The sequence below is a fragment of the Panulirus ornatus genome, chromosome 9 (genome assembly GCF_036320965.1).
Source record: "Panulirus ornatus isolate Po-2019 chromosome 9, ASM3632096v1, whole genome shotgun sequence".
Taxonomy (NCBI): Eukaryota; Metazoa; Arthropoda; class Malacostraca; order Decapoda; family Palinuridae; genus Panulirus; species Panulirus ornatus.
In genome coordinates, this window is record NC_092232.1 from 53,259,982 (window position 1) to 53,284,981 (window position 25,000).

The 25,000-nt window shown below is 42.9% G+C and overlaps 1 long non-coding RNA gene and 4 other non-coding genes across 5 annotated transcripts in view; 4 read left to right on the forward strand and 1 right to left on the reverse strand.

Moving 5' to 3' along the window:
- LOC139750127 (uncharacterized) overlaps positions 1–25,000 on the reverse strand; it is a 235,285-nt gene that overhangs the window by 155,045 nt on the left and 55,240 nt on the right. The gene's annotated exons all lie outside the window — the stretch shown is intronic.
- On the forward strand, positions 4,364–4,445 carry TRNAL-AAG (transfer RNA leucine (anticodon AAG)). The gene has a single exon. It is a non-coding gene; the product is annotated as a tRNA-Leu (tRNA).
- On the forward strand, positions 6,268–6,349 carry TRNAL-AAG (transfer RNA leucine (anticodon AAG)). Its single transcript has one exon. It is a non-coding gene; the product is annotated as a tRNA-Leu (tRNA).
- TRNAL-AAG (transfer RNA leucine (anticodon AAG)) lies at positions 8,274–8,355 on the forward strand. Its single transcript has one exon. It is a non-coding gene; the product is annotated as a tRNA-Leu (tRNA).
- TRNAL-AAG (transfer RNA leucine (anticodon AAG)) lies at positions 10,071–10,152 on the forward strand. The gene has a single exon. It is a non-coding gene; the product is annotated as a tRNA-Leu (tRNA).

The window sequence follows — 25,000 nt, forward strand, 5'->3', positions numbered from 1 at the left end:
GGAGCAACTTGAGGAGTAGAGATGGAGTGAGGAGGGGTCAAACAGGTAGGGTATTGGAGGGATGGAATGAAGGCAGTGCGATGGAGATCGACGGATCGAGGACCGTTCGGTCTCGTAATGAGTACAGTGTGGAAGTGGTGACAAAAATGAAGCCATCGCGAGGTGTGGTTATATATACACTAAACAGGTACGAAGCACCAGGACCTCACAGTTAAAACGCCAACATAAAATAAAATCAAAATCTTTTAGAGACCAAAATTTTACTGACCTTTCAGGTACTAGTACGGCTACCATACACGGCTATATGACTTCCAGATCAGTCATTTAAACCATTTGGTGTACGTGATCCATACATATTTCTGGCCTGAAGAAGAATATCACAACTAACGGTTGAAAAACGTAACCAGAGCAACGAAACCCACCTCAATCTATCCTCCAATTTTTTCTAATGATATTCTTATAACTCTCTAATCTAACAACGCTTCGATGTTGGACATTATGAGACAATTTAAGGCATAAACAGCATTCCAGCGACAGTTTATGGTGGTGGGCCAGGACCGTTAAAAATGACCTTCGGCATTTTTATGCATGCTGGCAATGATGGCGTTCATACAGCTTTTGTATTCATGAGTCTTATCATCCATTACTCATCTCTCAGTGTCTTTGGTGCCTCCCATCCCAAGTCATTACGGAGGAAATTCTTTCCCAGCTTGATGGATAAGCGTTCAAACGAATCTGCTCAGGTCATGCGACACAGCCCAACCTTCATGATCATTGCTCATATCCACTCTCATCATCATCATCATCGTCACGTAAACACTTTCATCCACACGAACCATCACTCATAACAACCACCACTCGACCTACACACACATACCATCTACTTCGATCAACACTAGTCACAATCCTCCAAACTACCGTCGTCATCTTATATCCCACGAACTGCCGACTCCACTGTCCTTCATAACAAGCGTCTCATCATCAATAAGATGAGAATTCACAATGACACAATCTCCAACGCAACAAACTAACATTTTCAGGTGTTCATCCACCACTCACCCCATCAAACGCAGGTCAGCACAGTATCACAATCAGTCCTTTCCAAGACTGTCATTAACACCCAATATATTAACTACCATCTGCCATTAACTCTCGCCAAGGCCTTCCAACCACTTCTCTCCACCAGTCCTCGTAATAACACTAACTATCCTCCTTCACCAGTTCTCCTAATAGAACTCTAACCACCATTTTTACCCAGTTCTCCCAACAGCAATCACTAAACAACTGTGCCACAAAAACCTTCCCAACGATCCTCAGACTATGTTTATCTCACTCGCTCTCCCATCCACTAAATTAAATGAAATCTCCCACCTAGACTGTCTACGAATACCACTACCTACATGGTCTATCAACTCTCCCACTGCCTACCAACACCACCACTTGCATGGTTCTAACAACTCTCCCACCTACAATGTCTACTACGACCACTCCCTACATGGTCTATCAACTTTTCCATCTGTACTTAGAACTCCATCGTCTACCAACTTTCCCACAACAAAGTGTAAAATTCCCTCCCCGTAGAGTACAAAAATTTCATTACACACACACGTACACACACACACACACACACACGTCAGGCGTAACGAACTTCAGCTTTCTACGAGGAAACAGGTTCCGTTTTGGACGGGGCAGAAGGCTTGGCAGACTGTCTACATCTGGACTGTCAGATATATAACACAGAATACAGGAAGTTGGTCAATAAACTGGTAAAGATACGGGGGGAAAACGTCTTTGATGGACAGAAGATTATCGTAGTGGAAGAGGAGCAAAGAGGACGGCCTTCTCGAAATTGGTTGAGGTCACCAGTGGAGTGCCGCAGGAGTCTGTTCTGGGACCAGTGTTCTTCTTGATCTATGGAAATGACTTGTCGGGAGGAATGGACTTCTTAAGTAAATCTATTTGCAGATGCCAAGGTCACGAGGGAAGTGAAGAGTGAAGAGGATTTCATGAACACAAAAAACATGACTTAGTCCAACCCTAAAGCTGGTCTGGTACCTGGTTTATGAAGTCCAGTCCGAGTACAGTAATAACGATGGGACACTATAATAGAAGGCTTCAATATGACTATCATCCAAGTGGATGGAAACTGCAGGAATCTGTGCGAGAGACTCAGGGTTCGACATCGTCCCCAACTTGTTGCCAATGTTCCAAACCAGGAGAGTTGGGAGACCAATTGTAGTCTGCTGGCAACGCAATTAATAATTCAGAAGGAAAAAATATATATACGGCTCGGAAGCTTGTCTTTTTTTATTTTAGTATGAACAAAGAATAAAATAAAGGTCGGGTATCCACCGTTTTCATAAACGTTAAGTTTTTCCTAAGTTTTTGTGCCTTGTCGTGTACTTAGAAATTCCATCATTTTTGAGTTCATCTTTACAATGCAACAAATTAATATACAACAGACAACAACACTTCGACTCCTTCCTTTGGGAGAGCCACATCACACCCTCCTCCTTCACCACATAGCAACACTGCTTCGATAACTTTATAGCTCACGTTTTAGCCACCATCGGAAGGTCATTCAGGGAACCTTCAAAGCCTTAGAGGGGCAGTCTCACTCAATTACCGGGCCCCTTCCTACTCGTTTGATGATCTTCCTCTCTCTCTCTCTCCCTCACCCTTGCGAGGGGAAGTCCTTCCCTCTGAACCTCCCACATGGGTCAGCACCTCCGGTCATGGGCGTACAACCTCCCTGGCGTCCAAGCCTGATAGCCACCGCTCCGAGTTCTTCATGCGTTTCAAACGCTCACTTACTCTAGTTCTTAACCGCTTCGGTCTCAGCCTCTTCTCTACCTCCAGTCAAAGGGAGTCCTGCGTCTCCTTTTTCTTTACCCACATCTGCAGTTCTCTCCGTGTGTCACTTCAAATTTCATTGTCCCCTTTGTATGTCTACGCAAGAGCTTGCCACGAGAACATAATAAGTTAGCTACAAGCACGGAAAGTCGTACTGTAGAAATCTCCTTTGGCGTTGTGCGACTTTGTCTGGGGAAAACACTGCAGGACAAAATGATCACGATTAAGAAAAGCCCTCAAGTTCTCTCTGTTTTGAGATAAATTGTCACACGTTTTTCCCTCTCAAAGATAACTGCTCTTATCAACTTATTTACGTGTCGTACCCAAACAAAACGAGATAAGTATTTCTGTCAAGAATCAAATGATCTATAAAGAAAATAGTGTTCCCTAATATCCTTCAGCCCTGAAGCCCAGTTTCAGGAGCACGCGACCCCAAGGGATAGTCAGATTTCCCTCAAGCTCAAAGTCATTCAAGAAACATAAGGAAGTGTTCATGACCGATGCGCTTCTTCAGAGACCTCAAGGTTTCTTGAGATACCTGATGCACCTCGTGGACCACTGACGGAAATGGCTTATCTCTTCAGTGTTTATCGTAACAAGATTAGGGATTCCGTTATCAGTGTTGGATACCGTTAAATACGATCTTCCGTAACTGAAGGTAATAACTATAATACTTATCCACATTTTTTATTGCTTTTTTGGGGGGTTACTCTTTTGCGTGGCGTACGGTCCAGTGACATCTTGTTTATGAATTATACTAAATACAATCCAACACCTATTACAATATGATACAACGAAGCCAATATATCGTCCTCAAGAATCTATTCAATACCGTGTTTGGCATTGTGTGAGGAATCAACTGAAAGCATTCATTCAAGTTAGTTTTTTTTCCCTACCTCGTCAACGCAATAATCTTTGAATGTATTCAGGACGTATTGCTCCTTGACAGGGAAACCTCTTAGAGCCGCTCGTCCTTTTGTTCTGAATGTGTCACTACTACTTCCATCGCGACGGGGGTAAACACCGTAACACAATGGGAGATGCTCGGCCAACGGCGTCGTATTAAAGACTCGTACAATAGAATACGACATAAAGACGGCAGTGTTCACAATGGATGGTGACGAGGTGTTCCCTTCCTCTCGTTCAGGTGTATAGTGTGATAGCTGGACGCCTCTCTCTCTCTCTCTCTCTCTCTCTCTCTCTCTCTCTCTCTCTCTCTCTCTCTCTCTCGTATGACCCAGTGCGAAGATTATACCTTTACGAACGTAGGATTAGCAAAACACTGGGTTGGGGGTTAATCTTCTAAACCCTTGCTTATTATACAGCCGGGGATCTCGTCACAGAGACAAGCCTGCACGCAAGAGTGTGTGGGGAGTTCAAGGTGGAAACAACGTGCTGGAATGGACGAAGACAGCAACAGAAATAGCAGCGGAACAAACACAAGTAGACGGAAACAAACAAACATAGAAACAGGAACAGACAAACACACACAAAGTTTCTGAAATGGACAGGTAGCGTGGCCGAGCGGTCTAAGGCGCAGGTTTAAGGCACCAGTCTCTTCGGAGGCGTGGGTTCGAATCCCACCGCTGCCATAGTACTTTTGGCATAAAGACGGGGGCCCTCCCCCTTATCTAGAGTCACTCATAACTGCCTTGGTCTCTTGTTTCTCTACCATTAGTCAAGGGAAGATGTGCGAGTGTCCTTATCTCCTATGCATGTTTCCCCACCCCTGCTGTTCTCTCAATGTCGTTCCAGTTTCTCCTTCCACATCTTGTGTCTACGTACCACCTTGCCTTAATACAAAAGTTAGATCCAAGTACGAAATATAAAAGGAATTTCTGTCTTGTGCGACTCGCTGCCTAAGGATAACATTGCAGGATTTCAAAATGATCTAGTTCAAAGAAAGAAAAAAAGCCTCCAAGCAATGTTCCATAATGAAAAAAAAGGAGATCTTTTTCTTCTACAGTATCTACACTCATACACAATGCTGACCACTTTGAAGCACGAAGACGAGTTCAGTTAAGCAATGCTTTTAATAAATTATTTTCTTGTCTCTTAGAATAAGGTGCAAAGTATCTCTGAAGAACCACCACACTTGTTTTCTATGAAGACTACCGAGTTACGCAATAAATGTCATCCCTGAAGCCTCGCTTCAAAAAAACGCGGGCCCAAAGTGGAGTTAGATTCCCTTCGGGAGCTCAGTGTCATTCAAGAAACATATGGACTGAGTATGGCTGACGCATTCCTTCGCGATCCTCGAGATAACCCGATTGTTTCTCCAGGAACATATAGCCGCTTTAGGACCGAATAGTATCCGAGGAATGACTTAACCCCTTCCGCGTCTATCTTAACCTGAAGATAAAGGTTCCAACCACGACTGACGATCACCCGTACTTAGTTATTAAGTAACTGTCGTAATTTCACTTATTTCTTAGCATCTAATCCTGTTCGGTGACGTCCGGTCCAGTGACATTTTGCTTATGAATTTTAGTGACGACCGTCCATCACCAATTACCATAAGGTGCAACGTGGCAATCATCGTATCAAGGACCCATCCCGTCTTCGTGGTTGGCCTTAGATGTTGAATGAGCCGAAAGCATTTGTTCGACTTCGTCCTTTCAACCTCGCTGTCCACACTAATAACCCAAACCGTATGCTGGACATATGTATACCCCATGACTAAGAGCCTCTCAGATCGACCGTCCAAACAACAAGATATACACACAGATATGACGCATTCACTGTATGGCGATGTCGTGTTTCACATACTTCTGAATCAAAACAGGTCTCCTCGTAGATGCGTTGGCAGATGGCACATTAATTCCAATGGCCAACTTAAATTTTTGGTATTACAAAACTTATCTATATCCATTTTTTAGCAAGAGCCATATTTTGTCCTTTAGTTCTGAATGCGTTGTATCTTCTTCCATTACACAATGGGGAAATGCTGAACAAACGGGGTGGTGTTAAACACACACACAAGACTGAACACATGAACACAGCAGCTAGTCTTCACACTAGGTGGTAACAGGGTGTTCATCATCACCCTCTTCCAGGAAACATCTGGGCCAAAGAATTCTAGTAGAATGTTGCCTGAACACATTTTTCAACCCCTGCGAAAGACACGGCACGAAAAATTATCCTTACGAACACAGGATGAGTCAAACAACGGTTTAGGATAATCTTGCGAATGTTTCATCATCCATAAACCCTGGTGTCATTGAGACACGCTTGCACGCGCGTGCAACATCACGAAAGTGGGAAGTTTATGCTACAATGCACTTAGATGGAAGCGGGGAAACACAAGCGTGCGTGAATCGATAGACACAAACAGAAATAAGAAAAGACATAAATGCAAAAAACAAGACAAAATAAAGGACATCGCAAATACACATACAGTTTCCACAACGTGTAGGTAGCGTGGCCGAGCGGTCTAAGGCGCTGGTTTAAGGCACCAGTCTCTTCGGAGGCGTGGGTTCGAATCCCACCGCTGCCAGAGTTATTTTGGTGTAGACCTTGCTCAAGACGACGGGGGGCCCCTCATTTACTGTCACTCTTAATTGCCTTGGTCTCTTCTTCTCCTTCTCTATAGCTAGTCAAGAGAAGATGTGAGAGTCTTTCTCCAAGGCATATTTACCAACAGCTACGATTCTCTCCTTACGTCTTGCTCTAAAAGTTTTGGTTCTCTTTGTGTCTTTACACGAGAAATGAGCTACAACAACCGAATATCATAATGCAGAATCTTCTGCCATGTTACGCGACTCGGTGTCTAAAGATAACACAGCAGAACAAAATGGTCCCGGGTTAATAAACCTTCAAGTGACGTCTGTATAATGAAATAAAAAAGGCCGTGCGTTTCTTTCTCAAGGATAAACATTATACATATTGCTCTCACTAACTTATTTGCCTGTCGTACTCAAAGGCGAACAAAGTACCTCTTAAAGAACCATCCAATTGTTTCCAATGAAGGATATAGTGTTCCCTAATATGCTCTGACCCTGAAGCCTCGCTTTAAGACGACGCGATCCCAGAGGGTAATCAGATTTGCCTCGTACGCTCAAAGTCATTCAAGAATCATAAGGACTGTTGACGGCTGAGGCATTTCTCCACGATCTTTGAGGATTCTCGAGACTTCTATTGTTTCTCCTTGTAGGTTGAGTCACTTCAGTATGTGAGGGAATGACTTACCTCTTCTGTTGTTTATCATAACTTCATGATTAAGGTTCTTATTCTCAGTTCCTCTTAGAAATATCGCCCGGTATTTGGTGGTTAAATAACTCTGGTGCTTTCCATTCACACTTATCCTGAGAACTTGGGTGTCTTACCAGTGATGAATACCGCTTAGTGTCTCCCGCCCATACTGGTAAATATTTCGCAATTCCCATTCATAGTATTCTTATATATTTGAACGAGTTATTCTTTTCTGGGGAGTATGGTTTTGCAATATCTTGTTTATCAAGTATACTAACTGCTTTACTACACCTATTATCGCAAGATTCAATGTAGCAATAATAGTCTCAATCCTCTATTCGTTTTCGTGGTTGGCCCTACATGTTCAAGCAGCTGACAGCATTCATTCAAGTTAGTCCTTTCACTTCCCTTGTCAACACAGTACTCCTAGATGTATGAAGAGGCATATGTCCCTCGACTGGAAGCCTCTCAGATCGCTCGTCTACACAACAAGATACATACACACACACACAAGAGCTCTGACGCACTCACTGTATTGTGACTGTCGTGTTTCACACTCTACTGAAACACAACGGGTCTCCTCGTAGATACGTTGGCATTGTGCAGAAATCCAAAACCCTTTGCATATTTCCCATTCCTCTAAATCTTACCCGCGTCCATTTTAACAAAATAACAATATCTTGTCCTTTTGATTTGCGTCGTGTCTTCCTCTAACACGTCGGAAGCGAGTATCACAAGACAATGGAATATGCTGAGCAAATGATGTGGTATTTAGACTAACACGACAGAGAACACGACATGACCACAGTAATCCTCGTCAACAATGGCTGGTGACATGGCATTCAGCATCCACCACCTCCTCCTCCTGCAGATATGCGAGCCTCACAGTGTGTGTGGCGGGACTGCCGAGATCACCCACCCCCTCCAAAGGCTCAGCCTCTGATGAAGATTATCCTTACGAACGTAGGATTAGTAAAACACAGGGTTGGGGTAATGTGCTGAGCGTTTGATTATACACCAGAGCAGTCACAGAGACACGCTTGCACGTGCGTGCGTGCTTGCTTGTACCGCCTCATGAAACTGGGAAGTTGGAAGCTTGAATGCGCTTATATGAACTAGGGAAACACGAGCGTACGGGAGTCGACGTAGAAACCAAAATAAACAAACAGATAGAATAGAAAGATTAAAACAGGAACACGCACAAACACACACACTCAAGGCAGTAGGTAGGTAGCGTGGCCGAGCGGTCTAAGGCGCTGGTTTAAGGCACCAGTCTCTTCGGAGGCGTGGGTTCGAATCCCACCGCTGCCAGATTCATTTTGGTTTGAAACGCGCTCGAGACGAGACTTCTCATTTAATGTCATCTTAGCCCCGGTCTCCTCTTCTTCTTTTCCTCTACCTTTAGTCAAGGGAAATTCTACGTGTCATTTTGTCTCCAAAGCTTCTTTATCCACAACTATGATTCTCTCTCTCTCTCTCTACCTCCCGGGGGGCTTCTACAACCACCGAATATCATACTGTAGAAACCTGTCACGTCATGCGACTCGCTGTCTGAAGATAGCACTGAAGAAAAAGGTCCTGGTTAAGGACTCCTTCAGGTAATGTTTGTATAAATAAAGAAATATCGTGTATATTTTTCAAAGATAAACGTTATCTTTATCGCTCTCCATTAATTCATTTGCCTGTCGTGCTCACGAGAGAAGCAAAGGACTTCTCAAGAAGCGACAAAAATGTTTGCTATGAAGGATATCGTGTTCCCTAATATATACTTCGACCCTGAGGCGTCGCTTCAGGAACACGTCACCCTAAGAAGGTGATCAGATTTCCCTCCTCGAGGCTACTTGAAATGCCTGATGCTTCTCCCGGAAGATCGAGTCGCCTAAAGACCATGTAGTACCTGAGGGAATGACTTGTCTCCTCAATGCGCATCGTATCCTCAAGATCAGAATGCCAATTCTCAGTGTTGGATACCACTAAGTACGATTGCCCTCAGCCGGGCAGTAACAATTATAGTACTTGATTTCACGTTAGAGGCTCCGTTCACGGACAAAAATCTACAAGAAGGCCGGGCCTTAATTGAAATATACATAAGTTAACGAAAGGATAAAAGAAGAGATGAAAGAGTATTTACGAATTTTGGAGGAAGTGAAAATCTTGTCTTTTAAAAAGTGCCGCGCGATAGTTACTGAGAAAGACACGAAGGGATAGAGAGTTCCAAGGCTTGGTGTTGGGGAAGACACAGTTATCAAAACGGCCCACCCTCGAGTTGCCAACGGCCACTCTGTAATCATGCGACTCTGTAGCATATTGTGATATCTTGTTTATAGATTCCCTGGCATCTCACACTTATCCACGCAAGGTAAAACAGTAGTAATCGTCTCTTAAGAATATTTTCAGTTTCGTGGTTGACCTTACATGTTGAATCAGCGGAAAGACTTCCTTTAGTCACCTTGTCAACGCCTTAAATGTATGCAGGATCCTATTCACTTAGACTGGAAGCCTCTCAGAACGCTCGTCCTTTTGTTCCGAATGCGTTGTGTCTTCTATCGCGCCGGGGGAACACCATAACAGTGGGAGATGCTGGGCGAACGGTGTCGTATTAGAGACTCACACACGACACGAGCACAGCATTCAGTCTCTACAATGGACGGTGACATGACCTATCCATCCTCCTCGTCCTGGAGATATGAGGGAGGGAGGAGTGTGGTGGTTGGAGACGTCATCTCCTGCCCCACGTATGACCCAATGCGAAGCTTCTATCCTTACGAACACAGGATACGTAAAAATGAAAAAAAAAAGATATAGTTGAGGGTAACCTTCTGAAGTTTTGATTATACAGCCCGGGTCTCGTCACTGAGACACGCCTGCACGTGCGTGAGTGTGGCACGTCACGAAAGTGGGTAATGGAACGCATCTAGATGAAGATGGGAAACACGAATGTGCGTAAATTGACGCAATCACCAAAACACACACACACACACACACACACACACACGCAAGAAGATAGGCAATGTATTGAAAATGTAGGTAGCGTGGCCGAGCGGTCTAAGGCGCTGGTTTAAGGCACCAGTCTCTTCGGAGGCGTGGGTTCGAATCCCACCGCTGCCAGTAATTTTGATGTATAGATTACTAAAGACGATAAAAACGCGGCCCAAGAAGTGTGAAACTCTCTTACCATAATGGACACTTATGAGGCAATCAAACAAATATACGAAAGCTTTAAGACAGTATATATATATATAAATATATATATATATATATATATATATATATATATATATATATATATATATATATATATATATATATATATCGCTACCTCGCAAACGCGGGAGACAGCGACAAAGTATAAAAAAAAAAAAATATATATATATATATATATATATATATATATATATATATATATATTATATATATATATATATATATATGTATATATATATATATATATATATATATATATATATATATATATATATATATATATATATTTTTTTTTTTTTTTTTTTTTTTTTTTTTTTTTTTTTTTTTTTTTTATACTTTGTCGCTGTCTCCCGCGTTTGCGAGGTAGCGCAAGGAAACAGACGAAAGAAATGGCCCAACCCCCCCCCCCATACACATGTACATACACACGTCCACACACGCAAATATACATACCTACACAGCTTTCCATGGTTTACCCCAGACGCTTCACATGCCTTGATTCAATCCACTGACAGCACGTCAACCCCTGTATACCACATGACTCCAATTCACTCTATTCCTTGCCCTCCTTTCACCCTCCTGCATGTTCAGGCCCCGATCACACAAAATCTTTTTCACTCCATCTTTCCACCTCCAATTTGGTCTCCCTCTTCTCCTCGTTCCCTCCACCTCCGACACATATATCCTCTTGGTCAATCTCTCCTCACTCATTCTCTCCATGTGCCCAAACCATTTCAGAACACCCTCTTCTGCTCTCTCAACCACGCTCTTTTTATTTCCACACATCTCTCTTACCCTTACGTTACTTACTCGATCAAACCACCTCACACCACACATTGTCCTCAAACATCTCATTTCCAGCACATCCATCCTCCTGCGCACATCTCTATCCATAGCCCACGCCTCGCAACCATACAACATTGTTGGAACCACTATTCCCTCAAACATACCCATTTTCGCTTTCCGAGATAATGTTCTCGACTTCCACACATTTTTCAAGGCTCCCAAAATTTTCGCCCCCTCCCCCACCCTATGATCCACTTCCGCTTCCATGGTTCCATCCGCTGACAGATCCACTCCCAGATATCTAAAACACTTCACTTCCTCCAGTTTTTCTCCATTCAAACTCACCTCCCAATTGACTTGACCCTCACCCCTACTGTACCTAATAACCTTGCTCTTATTCACATTTACTCTCAACTTTCTTCTTCCACACACTTTACCAAACTCAGTCACCAGCTTCTGCAGTTTCTCACATGAATCAGCCACCAGCGCTGTATCATCAGCGAACAACAACTGACTCACTTCCCAAGCTCTCTCATCCCCAACAGACTTCATACTTGCCCCTCTTTCCAGGACTCTTGCATTTACCTCCCTTACAACCCCATCCATAAACAAATTAAACAACCATGGAGACATCACACACCCCTGCCGCAAACCTACATTCACTGAGAACCAATCACTTTCCTCTCTTCCTACACGTACACATGCCTTACATCCTCGATAAAAACTTTTCACTGCTTCTAACAACTTGCCTCCCACACCATATATTCTTAATACCTTCCACAGAGCATCTCTATCAACTCTATCATATGCCTTCTCCAGATCCATAAATGCTACATACAAATCCATTTGCTTTTCTAAGTATTTCTCACATACATTCTTCAAAGCAAACACCTGGTCCACACATCCTCTACCACTTCTGAAACCGCACTGCTCTTCCCCAATCTGATGCTCTGTACATGCCTTCACCCTCTCGATCAATACCCTCCCATACAATTTACCAGGAATACTCAACAAACTTATACCTCTGTAATTTGAGCACTCACTCTTATCCCCTTTGCCTTTGTACAATGGCACTATGCACGCATTCCGCCAATCCTCAGGCACCTCACCATGAGTCATACATACATTAAATAACCTTACCAACCAGTCAACAATACAGTCACCCCCTTTTTTTATAAATTCCACTGCAATACCATCCAAACCTGCTGCCTTGCCGGCTTTCATCTTCCGCAAAGCTTTCACTACCTCTTCTCTGTTTACCAAATCATTTTCCCTAACCCTCTCACTTTGCACACCACCTTGACCAAAACACCCTATATCTGCCACTCTGTCATCAGACACATTCAACAAACCTTCAAAATACTCATTCCATCTCCTTCTCACATCACCGCTACTTGTTATCACCTCCCCATTTGCGCCCTTCACTGAAGTTCCCATTTGCTCCCTTGTCTTACGCACCCTATTTACCTCCTTCCAGAACATCTTTTTATTCTCCCTAAAATTTACTGATAGTCTCTCACCCCAACTCTCATTTGCCCTTTTTTTCACCTCTTGCACCTTTCTCTTGACCTCCTGTCTCTTTCTTTTATACTTCTCCCACTCAATTGCATTTTTTCCCTGCAAAAATCGTCCAAATGCCTCTCTCTTCTCTTTCACTAATACTCTTACTTCTTCATCCCACCACTCACTACCCTTTCTAAACAGCCCACCTCCCACTCTTCTCATGCCACAAGCATCTTTTGCGCAATCCATCACTGATTCCCTAAATACATCCCATTCCTCCCCCACTCCCCTTACTTCCATTGTTCTCACCTTTTTCCATTCTGTACACAGTCTCTCCTGGTACTTCCCCACACAGGTCTCCTTCCCAAGCTCACTTACTCTCACCACCTTCTTCACCCCAACATTCACTCCTCTTTTCTGAAAACCCATACTAATCTTCACCTTAGCCTCCACAAGATAATGATCAGACATCCCTCCAGTTGCACTTCTCAGCACATTAACATCCAAAAGTCTCTCTTTCGCGCGCCTGTCAATTAACACGTAATCCAATAACGCTCTCTGGCCATCTCTCCTACTTACATAAGTATACTTATGTATATCTCGCTTTTTAAACCAGGTATTCCCAATCATCAGTCCTTTCTCAGCACATAAATCTACAAGCTCTTCACCATTTCCATTCACAACACTGAACACCCCATGCATACCAATTATTCCCTCAACTGCCACATTACTCACCTTTGCATTCAAATCACCCATCACTATAACCCGGTCTCGTGCATCAAAACCGCTATATATATATATATATATATATATATATATATATATATTATCCCTGGGGATAGGGGAGAAAGAATACTTCCCACGTATTCCCTGCGTGTCGTAGAAGGCGACTAAAAGGGAAGGGAGCGGGGGGCTGGAAATCCTCCCCTCTCGTTTTTTTTTTTTTTTTTTTTTTTTTTTTTTTTTTCCAAAAGATGGAACAGAGAAGGGGGCCAGGTGAGGGTATTCCCTCAAAGGCCCAGTCCTCTGTTCTTAACGCTACCTCGCTATCGCGGGAAATGGCGAATAGTATGAAAAAAAAAAAAAAAAAAAAAAAAATATATATATATATATATATATATTCCTGTTCTATCTAAGCGGAGATGAAACACGATAAGCTCCCAAGTGCCCTTTCGTGTAATGATCACATCATCTGGGGAGATACAAGAAAGAAATATGTCGAATGATATACAATGAAGAGACGTAGCTAAGACGCCATTTGGTAAACAAGTGACTACCCGAATGGAGGTCGTGTGTGTATATATATAAACACACATGGTTAAGGGACGGGGATAAGCAGAGTGCACAACTCTCTCCCCGTAGACCAAAAGTAGTCAATTACTGCACACACACACACACACACACACACACACACACACACACACACATGTACAATCTCTCTCAAAGTGTCATCGCGTTCCTTCCTCCAAAACACAGATTAACTCAAGCGTCCAGCAGCATTTCAAGAGTTGACCAACTCAAGCTTCTGGCTGTGTTCAGAGTGAACCAACTCCAGCGTCTAGCAGCATTCAGAGCGAACCACGTCAGCGACAACAGAATATTATCACAGTGACGTACCATAAATCTTGATTTTTCTCCCATTAGATACGACAGTGTCAGAAGTGGACGAGACACTCGCTGGTGTGGAGGGAGGGAGAGCTCTGTGTGTGTGTGTGTGTGTGTGTGTGTGTGTGTGTGTGTGTGTTGGAGTAGAAAGGCAGGGGTGATGGAGTGAAGAAAGATAAGTTAATTAAGATAAAGCTATGCTGTTCTTCGCCCCTAATGCAGAAGAAACTTTTTTTTTTCATGTATTACGGCCACTTAGCGGACTACACTGGGCATACAGATGCTATACACTAGCTATACAGTCCACACTGGGTACAGGGGGCTATAAAAGCTATAAAGGCTACACTGGGTACAGAAGCTAAAGAAGCTATGTACGATAGACCGAAATAGAGAGGCTACATGAGCTTTTCTGACCACACACAGTATAGAGGCTTAACAAGCTATGCAAGCTAGAATCTATAAAGTTAATGCACGAGCTATACGGTTTACATTTGTTAGAAGCTATATATAAGCAGGCTAAACAGCTTATAAAAGCTAGATAAGTTATGCTGGCTGCAAACTATACCGGCTACAAGCTATGCTTGCTGCAACGAGTATAGATATAGACAAGCTATGCAAGCTAATCTAGGTACAGAAGCTATACCAGGTATGCAGGCTACGGAGATTACGAGGGTACATAATGTTTGCACTGGTTACAAAATACTAAGGAAGCAAAACCAGCTTTGCAGAGGTGAACAATACAAGCATAAAATGCTTTCCAAACTACATGGTCTATATTGCAAGAGATGTTTAATAATTAAGTTTTATTGCTGTAAATTACACAAACAATGTTGCGTAGGAAGCTAAGCCTGATATATATATATATATATATATATATATATATATATATATATATATATATATATATATATATATATATATATAAAAGCTATGTTGCCCTCATAGAACACACAGACCATAGGAACTATATCATCTTCCTAAAAAAACAACAGCTAGAATATACTCACAAAAGTATATCATAACAGCGAGATTACACTAATGAAATATTTGTTTTAAAAAAAGAATTGAAGTCTCTTCCTCTATTTTTTGTAGGTTCGGTTAACTGGACTGAGACCCAATCCTCTGTGTGAAAAGCCAGTGGATGCTCTTGTGGGCAGCTTGTGTTTGTGTGTACAGGATTTGATTCTTGAAAAGGTAATCGGCTCTCAGTCTTCACGGTGCAAGAGCACAATTGTCAGAACGGCAGAATTTAACACTACAAACGGTCAGGTTTTCTGAAACACACTTTCATGTATGATCATATACCACGTTTCCCTCCCTCCCAACGACGGTCGAGGACAAAAGTGTGAAAATGATATGTATAATTATGAACACTGTCCACAGTACACCCAGCTTTTCATCCTCAAATAGGGGTTGGTCGATAAAATGAGTACCTTGCCTGGGCTAAGGTATCATCTATATATATATATATATATATATATATATATATATATAGATAGATAGATAGATAGATAGATAGATAGATAGATAGATACCTGTTATTGACCCGCCTCAACGGAAGGATGAACAGTTGGGTTAACTGTGGAGAGACTGCAGCAAACAGAACTCGAACATGCGCGCTCGACCCAAAACAGCCTGTGGACGAGTCACGTTTAGCAACGCTAACCACTACACCACGGAGGTCTAAGCACTGTTTAATATCTGCGACTCAAAATGCATTATTTCCCATTCGACTTACAGTGAAGTCCATTTCTTAATGTCCCTTGATCATTGCTCCGTCTTCCTTGGCATAAAACTAATATGACCCAAGTTCGTCGGAGGCAAAGTTTTTGATATTTCAAAACAAAAGAGTCCCATATCGAGATCACTAACACAAAAGAACGGTGGGCATCGAACCGAGCCTTTGTGGTTCTCCTCGTCACGCTGGACTAGGTTGATGTGGAGAAGATACCGTCAGGGTGGCTATGGTCCGTGCGTAAGGTGGGGGTGTGTTAATATGGTCCGTGCGTAAGGTGGGGTTCGTACGGCACGACAGCTGAGTTGGGGCTCTCACGAGTCGTGCGTGAGCTGCGGGATTACAACCGCTCGTTCGTGTAGCTGGGGAAGCCGTGGAGAGAAGCTTCGAGTTTCAGTAACGGTGGTCGTAATTTACCTATCAAAACAAGCTGGCACATCCCTACGTGCCACTCTCACAATCCTCATCAATTTTACGTAAATTAATCCATAATAACTATTTCCAATTCATACACATCAGTAAATAATTTACGTGATATGAAAACGGATAGCGTGGATGCAGAACATCCAGCAGTTTGCAGTGTGGGTCACTATACTCAATTATCTAACTAGGGTTGTGCTGACACGGGTCATTCATCTCGTGTGATTAACATCTGACGGAGACTTAAAACACACAGGGCAATTCCATGGTACACAGAGTTAGCGGTTAGCGTATGTGACCGTAACGTCCAGGGTCGAACGCAGAGATTCGGATCCTAGTTGGGGGAAGGGGGGTGGGAGTCTGTCCACAGTCAACCCAGCTGTTCATCAACCCCAAGGGGTTGGCTGATAATACGCATTCCTGCCTCAGGTTAGGATATATATATATATATATATATATATATATATATATATATATATATATATATATAGCGTTAATGAAATGGCCTTCATTAGGGCCTCCGTTTTCCGTGAACTTTCACTTAATATATAAATAATAAAATAGTAACAGTAATGAATAATAATAAACATCTGACGTGTTAAGAGTGACACACGGGAATCAAAAAATTCTTTACAAGCAGAAATGTAAGGTAGGCAGCAGCGTAAGGTAGGTAACAGGGTAAGACTAAGGTAAGCACTACTGTAAGGTAGCGAGTAAGGCAAGGTAGGCATCAGGGTAAGGTAAGCAGTAGGGTAAGATAGGCACGACTGTAAGGTTAGAGGTACTATGGGTAACAGTATATTGTAGGGATGATAGTAAGGTTGGCTGGAAGTGTAATGTAAGAAGGAGCGTAAGGTAGGGAGTACTGTAAGGTAAGCTGTACTGTTAGGCAGAAAGTGCTGTAGGGAGACAGTAGTGTATGGGAGGCAGTAGAGTAAGAGAGGCAGTACTGTAAAGGGAGGCAGTACTGTGTGTTGAGTACTGACAAACAAGTCAGGGGCAAGACATCTTTAGTCTTTGAAGCGGATCAAATAAAACTTCTAAGGTGGTTACCCAATAGCCAGCCACGTTTTCTGTTAAAGGGGAAAAAAAAGAAATCCAGCAGCCAGACAAGGAGTGGGAATATTTAATCTCCTCATTGTGACAAGGAGGAAAAAAGAACAAAAAAAAAAAAAGAGACTCGATCAGATGAAGCTCATCAGGTTTACTCTTCATTAGAAAGTTTCATTAGCGAGATGGAAATCATAAACGTTGTTTTTCCAGGACTGGCTGGCTGGCTCGATCTCGTTTCCAGGACTGGCTGGCTTGCTCTCGTTTCCAGGGCTGCCTGGCTCGCTCTCGTTTCCAGGACTGGCTGGCTTGCTCTCGTTTCCAGGGCTGGCTGGCTCGCTCTCGTTTCCAGGACCGGCTGGCTGGCTGGCTCGCTCTCGTTTCCAGGACTGGCTGGCTTGCTCTCGTTTCCAGGGCTGGCTGGCTCGCTCTCGTTTCCAGGACCGGCTGGCTGGCTGGCTCGCTCTCGTTTCCAGGACTGGCTGGCTTGCTCTCGTTTCCAGGGCTGGCTGGCTCGCTCTCGTTTCCAGGACCGGCTGGCTGGCTGGCTCGCTCTCGTTTCCAGGGCTGGCTGGCTCGCTCTCGTTTCCAGGACCGGCTGGCTGGCTGGCTCGCTCTCGTTTCCAGGACTGGCTGGCTGGCTCTCGTTTCCAGGGCTTCCATGACTGTGTGATCATTTTCGTGATGTAGCCGACTCGCTCTCATTTCTCCTCAAGCTAGTCCACTGCTCGTACTTAGAACATCAGAATTATACAGTTTAAGATACGCTATTAAAGTGACCTTTCATGAATCCATCTCATAACTTCAGACTTGTTGCCCAAGACTATATTTTCCAAGTCGTGATGTTGGGAGGGATGATAAACGCGTCTTGCAGAGCCAAGTTTACTCAAGTGATGAAGACATCTCACTGGAATGATGATACTAAATGTGGAACTATGTCGTCGTAATCTGGATCTTATCCACTTTCTGGACGTAAACTCCAAAGTATATACTTCGTATATTTCAACATTTTTTTTTTTCAGTCACGTTAATTTTCGACTTTAATCGGCTAAACCAACAGTTATGTTTCAAAAGGAGACTACAGTTTTCCAAGGGATCAGTTGCACCGACTTTTTATTCCTAAGGTACGAATTGATCTGATCTTTATACGCCTGGAAGGCATCCCCTGCCACAGCCATCTGGTGGTGGTTCCCTCAACCCCTCCTAGAACAGCCAGACCATAAACTATTCTTTTTCATGGAAGATCTGGCTCAAAAACCTACTCCTTATCTATCGTCCTTATCGCTGCCTTAATGATGTTAATCCTTCTATTTCCGGATCTCTCTCTCGAGATGGAACACATCCAGTTCGCAAAATCCCTTAGGTAAGTGTATTTGTTAGCTTCGGCGTTTATTATAATGGCTGCGCTTGGTGTATTACCTTCAGCTATCCTGAACACATGGAGAAGCAAGCCTCCTCTCCACAATCCTGCCCTCACCTCCAGCTGCCCAGCGGATAGAGCAAACACACTCGACCCCTCTCCACACTGACTTCCCCCCCTATCCTCATATCACTACTGTTATCTCCATTTCTACGATCCAGTCATCACCTTCTGATATCTCTAACCTCTTCCCAGCTCAGTACCTTGAAAAACCGCCCAGCGTTGCCCCGTAACCAATTCTCATTTCAGTAACGTCATCGCGATCCAGCTGACCTACGTTATTGAACTTTACGAATTCTGCTAAAATGTCGCTTAGAATTTCAACAAATTTCAACCCAAGTATGAAATAGCCCAAGGCTATATGGGTAGGATAAATTCCAGTCACTGCATTGGAATTCATCATTTACCCGCATCATTTACGCGATAAAAAACATTTACTTTCATGAACTTGCCAAAATTCAAGGAACGCAAACAAGCTATGTACAGATATTAGAAACCCGACCCCTCTTACACAAGGAATCGTCCATCACACCACAAAATCAAGCGCAAGACACGACAGACTCTGCCAATAAACAGCTTTTATGCCTCAATAACACACACACACACACACACACACACACACACCCACGCACTCACACACACACACTCAGCCCCAACAGCAACAAATGTGGTTACTGGCAAAATAAACCACACCGTCTTGCCACATCACTTCCTTCACGTACGCCTCTCGCTTGTGGTGCCACAATCTGAAGACAGAGTTTAATCAAAGTTCCATCATGTTTGTAATAAGAACTCAACCCTTGATCCAGCCAATCTCCTCCTTTAATACGCCAAACCCTATTAGTCTTACCTCTATATCAGACCTAATTCGTCTGTCTAAGGTACTTTGTCAGTCCGGCGATTATCTCATCCCACAAGAGGGCTTTTGGTCCAGAAGGCATTACGTCTTAGTCCCTAAATCAACGTGTCCCAAAACCAGTCCCCAGTCATTCCCAAGCTTTACTTCACCCTCTTGAAAGAACGTACATTTCATCCTCAAAAAAATATGGGGCGATCACTCATCTCCATTTAATACAGACCATTAGCTCTAGCCTCATTCACCTCCAAAGTATTGAACGCTGCAGGAGAGAGAAAAATATTCCCAGTACGTTCAAAGACACAATGACCTCAAGCACACATTACGTGTTCCGCTCTGCACGTCCTAACAAATATTCTTTTCAGAATTGTGACCCAACTCTTGAAGATGTTGGTGGATTTTTCGTTACAGTCCCCAGATATTCTAAGCTTTGGATCGTTTAATAGATCTTATCCAAGAGCCTCCCAGTTCTAGGCTTCTATACGAATCTAAGACTCTTGAAAACTGTATTTCACAATATGACAGTCTTATCCATGCAGTAGCATATGGTATTCACGCCTCTTTTCATTAACTGATGTTCCCTGGACACTTTCCAGTTTCCCTGAATCTTTCCTTGCTACCTATAATAGTTCTTTCCTCAATAACGCTAGACAATATAAGCTTATATAATAGTCTACACAGGTGCGTCATCAGGATACACACAAAGTGCTAATCATCATCTGCTATTCTAAACACTATGAAAAACGTTGACATGCAACACAATAAGACAGTAACATGAAAACAACGAAGACAAAAATTTATGGACGTTGACGGCCGAGACAGCAACACAAACATGGAATACATTTTAGACTAGACCAAGATCCGGGCAACAACACAAATATGGAAAACAAACTGTGGACGTTGGTGGTGATGTGTGGTTGGTGTGTGGTGGTATGTTGGTTGTGGTATGCGGTGGTGATGATGAGGGAGTTGTGGTATGCGGTGGTCGTGGTGATGTGTGGTAGTGGTGTGCGGTGGTCGTGGTGATGTGTGGTAGTGGTGTGCGGTGGTCGTGGTGATGGCAGTGGTGTCTCTTATTCTACTTAAACGTCTTTCCTCATCGATTTCAGCCGCAGGTGTTCAGACTTCAGAAACTTAAAGACCTCGCAGTGCACAGGTCTTGAAATCAACGTTAGAGTCCGTATGATGAATCGTATGAGGAATACTTTACCCAAAATTCTCCTTCCTCTCATCGTACAAATCACTCAAATCTAAACATCAAGATACACAAATTATTAATAGAGCAAACACAAAGATTTGAAGAGCTCAATCGTTACATTCCTATGAATCACAGACATATACGACACTAAAACAGAATCCATATTTCATACATACAGACATCTACCAAGATATCAACTCCTGCTGGTAAACATATAACGTTACTTTGAGCTGAAGGCGATGATATCTATCAACACTGGCTCCCAGCCTCGTCATCTTGGCTTCCAGTTTCCGTGAAGTCTACGATCCATGTCCTAAAAATTTTCTTTTCCTTGGATGTTTTTCGTCAATGCTAATGACCGTCCTGGGATAGCAAGGGGAGGTCATTCCTTCAGCAATGTATATACACATCTGTCTCGCGCAGAGGTAAACACCTGTTTAACATGACATTTTCCTCTGTTGAATTATGGCGCAGGATTGTTTGCACATAGTCCATTAAGTGTGTTTGCAGTTGATTCTTGAGGTAAAGGCTGTTTCCCCAAGAGCAGCTTTACACGCTGGCCAAGTCTTTGCAAAGTCAAAGTTTATGTTTGTACGCTTGCTTACACATGCTGGTTAGGTTATTTCGTCTGCCACGATCGTAAGCCTTTAGTTGTATAAGTGTGTGTATGTGTCTATGTGTGTGTGTGTGTTGTGTGTGTGTGTGTGTGTGATGTTTTATGTCAGCTCAGTATATGCTTCTATATGCGCTTGACTTAAAGTAGTGTAGATGTGCGTGCATGCGAGTGTATGTGTATCTGGTGGGTGTATGCTTCCATACACACACAGGCACGTTTCTGTACGCAAATGCACGTGGTGTTTTGCGTATTTGTACGTGCCTATGTATCTGCGCATGTTGTGGCGAGTGTATGCATCTTCACCATGCATTTCTTTATGAGCCCGAGTGTTTAAGCAAAGTCATAAACGTATCCTACTTACACACGTGTGTGTGTGGGAGTGTGTGTGTGGGAGTGTGTGTGTGTGTGTGTGTGTGTGGGAGGAGGAGGAAGTGGGGGAGGGCTTCAGTATCTGAGTTCCACAACACAGCCTCATCCTTGAAGCCTTTACGACACTAATCTTCAACTCGTTAACATACGACACCCTTTCAAAGACGGTGCCACAGTAGTATACGTCTTGTGCCTGGTTCTCAGCGAGACGTGTGGTGTGTGTGTGCTGTATGCTTCCGTAGCAAGAGTCAAGCACACCACAGGAAGACAGACGCACTCTCCTGCTTGCCCCTTGCGTGACAGATCAAGAAGGGAACCACCAGCATAGCCACTGCTTCCACAAGGGCGAGAGTTAACAGGTGCCAGAGCCCGATGGATTCGAGATATAGATAGGAGTATGTTGAAGCTGTAACTCATTGTTTGGGAAGGGTAGAGTGTATCAAGAGAAGGTCAGAAATTAACCGAATCCATCGCATTAAATGCGTCATAAAAATCATCTTTTTTCAAGAGCTAGTAAGCTTAATTGAAGACAAGTGGGAACGAGGGGAAGTGAGAGAGAGAGAGAGAGAGAGAGAGAGAGAGAGAGAGAGAGAGAGAGAGAGAGAGAGAGAGAGAGAGAGAGAGAGAGGCGCCTCAAGACGCGTCGTGTGCTTACTCAGAAACCAGCTGCTGACTCGAGTGACTCACACAGAACAAATGATGCCACCCACAAACTCCAGAGACAATGTTGTGAGCAGCGGGGTCGTTTTGAGCATGGTAACCCCCGCATCCACGACCTCTCTACATCATCATCTTGGTCATGTAACAGAGACGCAAGATTCCTAACTCCTCAAGATACTTTTGTTTAAGACACTCGAAAGAACTCTCTACATACAGATGACAGCTGCAGTCAGCTTTCATATAGAGAGACAAAAATCATACAACTGCGCTGAAAATAACAGGTAATTCCTTGGTAAGAATGGAATATAAGACTTCCAATTTGTAGCAGACAGACTGACGAGCAAAAACCGCTATCCTACAAATGGGGTGCATTACGTCCCCCCACCCCAAGACACAATGGGTTTTCTTCCTCGGTCGACAATATTTCCTCTTCTTGGTCATCTGACTCTACATTCATCATTTCCAGAGGAGAGATATTCCATTACATCCCTCACCCACTCTGGAATGAACTGGAAGAACATATATCACAACTTTCACTTAACGTACAAAAACCTTGTGGTGACAACTTTTGCATCAGTTGTAACGATACTTTTAAATAGATTTCAGTGATCTTTTTTTTTTCTCCTCTTCGTATTAACCGGTTGTGTTCCATGTCATTTCACTGCAAAATAAAAAAACTGTTTTGGAAATAAATGATAAACAGTTTTGTCCCATAAAACGAAGGAATAAATCCAGTAGGACACTAACAAGTCAATGAATAATTCGATCAGACGAGTGAAGATATATAAAAACGTATGGATGAATACATAAATAGATAAAAAGGAACATCAAATACATGAATAAATGAATATTGATGATGACATTCATTCTTGTGTGTGTGTGTGTGTGTGTGTGTGTGTAGAGACATTCTGAGAGTAGTGGAAAACATATTAGAATTGTTCGTACCTAGAGTTCTGATATCATTGATGTGCAAATCATTTAATGCATTTATTCTTTTATGCTTTCTTATAGAAGTGGTTTATCCCTCATGTAATTCCTACCCCTGACCCTTGACCTAGCAACCGAGTGTCGGCTTTAAGGGCACATACAATCATGTCCACGACTCATACTGTCGTACTGTTGGAGGTTAACTTGGGTAATTCATTCATTCATTCAATCTCGTCAGCTAGCCAGAGGAAGGATTGGGACAGTGTGATCATTTCGGTACACGGTGTTCGGAGCAGCACCAAGGTTCCTAGTACTGCACAATACATGATACGGAAACTCGAAAAACGAAGCTGTGATGGTTTTGATACACTGTGTTCGAAGCAGCCACAAGGTTCCCAACACTACGTAGCTCATCATACATTAGCTCAAAAAACGAAGCTGTAATGGTTTCGATACACTATGTTCGAAGCAGCCACAAGGTTCCCAGCACTACGTAGCTCATCATACATTAGCTCAAAAATCGAAGCTGTGATGATTTCGGTGCAATTTGCTCGAAGCAGCTACAAAATTCCCAACATGTAGTAACTGGTGATACAGAAGCTCGCAAAACGAAGCTGTGATGGCTTCGGTTCGCTGTGTTCGAAGCCAGCAGTGCAGAACAGATCATACGTAAGCGCATCTTTAAGAAAATGGGATCTAAAGAAAATGGGGACGAACAAGAACTTTTGAAATATAAATGTTTAATACAAGATGGAATTAGGTAAAGATTCTGCTAGGAATAATTTTGTCCTTGACTGAAACGTATTTTGATAAGTTATTTTTGTATAGAAAACAATTACACTCTGATGAATGTCATTACGTAAACCAGAATATTCATTTTCATATATATGAAAATACTAGGGGGCGCGCGCGCGCACACACACACACACACACACACACGTACTTCTATATATGAAAACTTTTGAATACTTCTACACTGCTTTTTGTGATACATCCAGCAATACTTAGAATGAACTGAGGAATATAGCGCTCGCAAGAGAATGAAAAAGGAAAAAGAGGAAATGGCTACTAAACCAACAAAGACAGCAATATAAAAGGGGGTTTATACATGAGGCAAGAAATTTTTAATATACGAGGGGATACTTTCAAGAAAAGTATCCAGATTTAAACTAAATCCAGTTACCTGGAAGTCAATGTCACGTGAGAATTAAACGAGAACATCCACAATATTGTGCTCATCTTATGTGTTTACTGAAGAATGTATCATGCCAGACTTTGCCAGAGAAGTTAAAGCTCCCTTTCATAAAGTCAGGAAGACAAGGATGTATTTACAGGAATTTACACAATGAAATTCATTCACGATTCAAAATACTGAATCTCGACTGGTACTGCCATGTACATACAACACAAGATGCTAAAACATTTTGAGGCATCTGTATTGAAAACAGATGCATCAAATGTTGATGCAGTTGGTCGTATTTAATAGCAAACTCCGGAGGCGCTTTTGGATAACTTATTATATACATAAATGTTGTATGTTTGTTTCTGCATGAGGAGTGTCAGGGTGCTACGATGCGAGTATGAGGTTATCCGCACAAGAGAGGGGG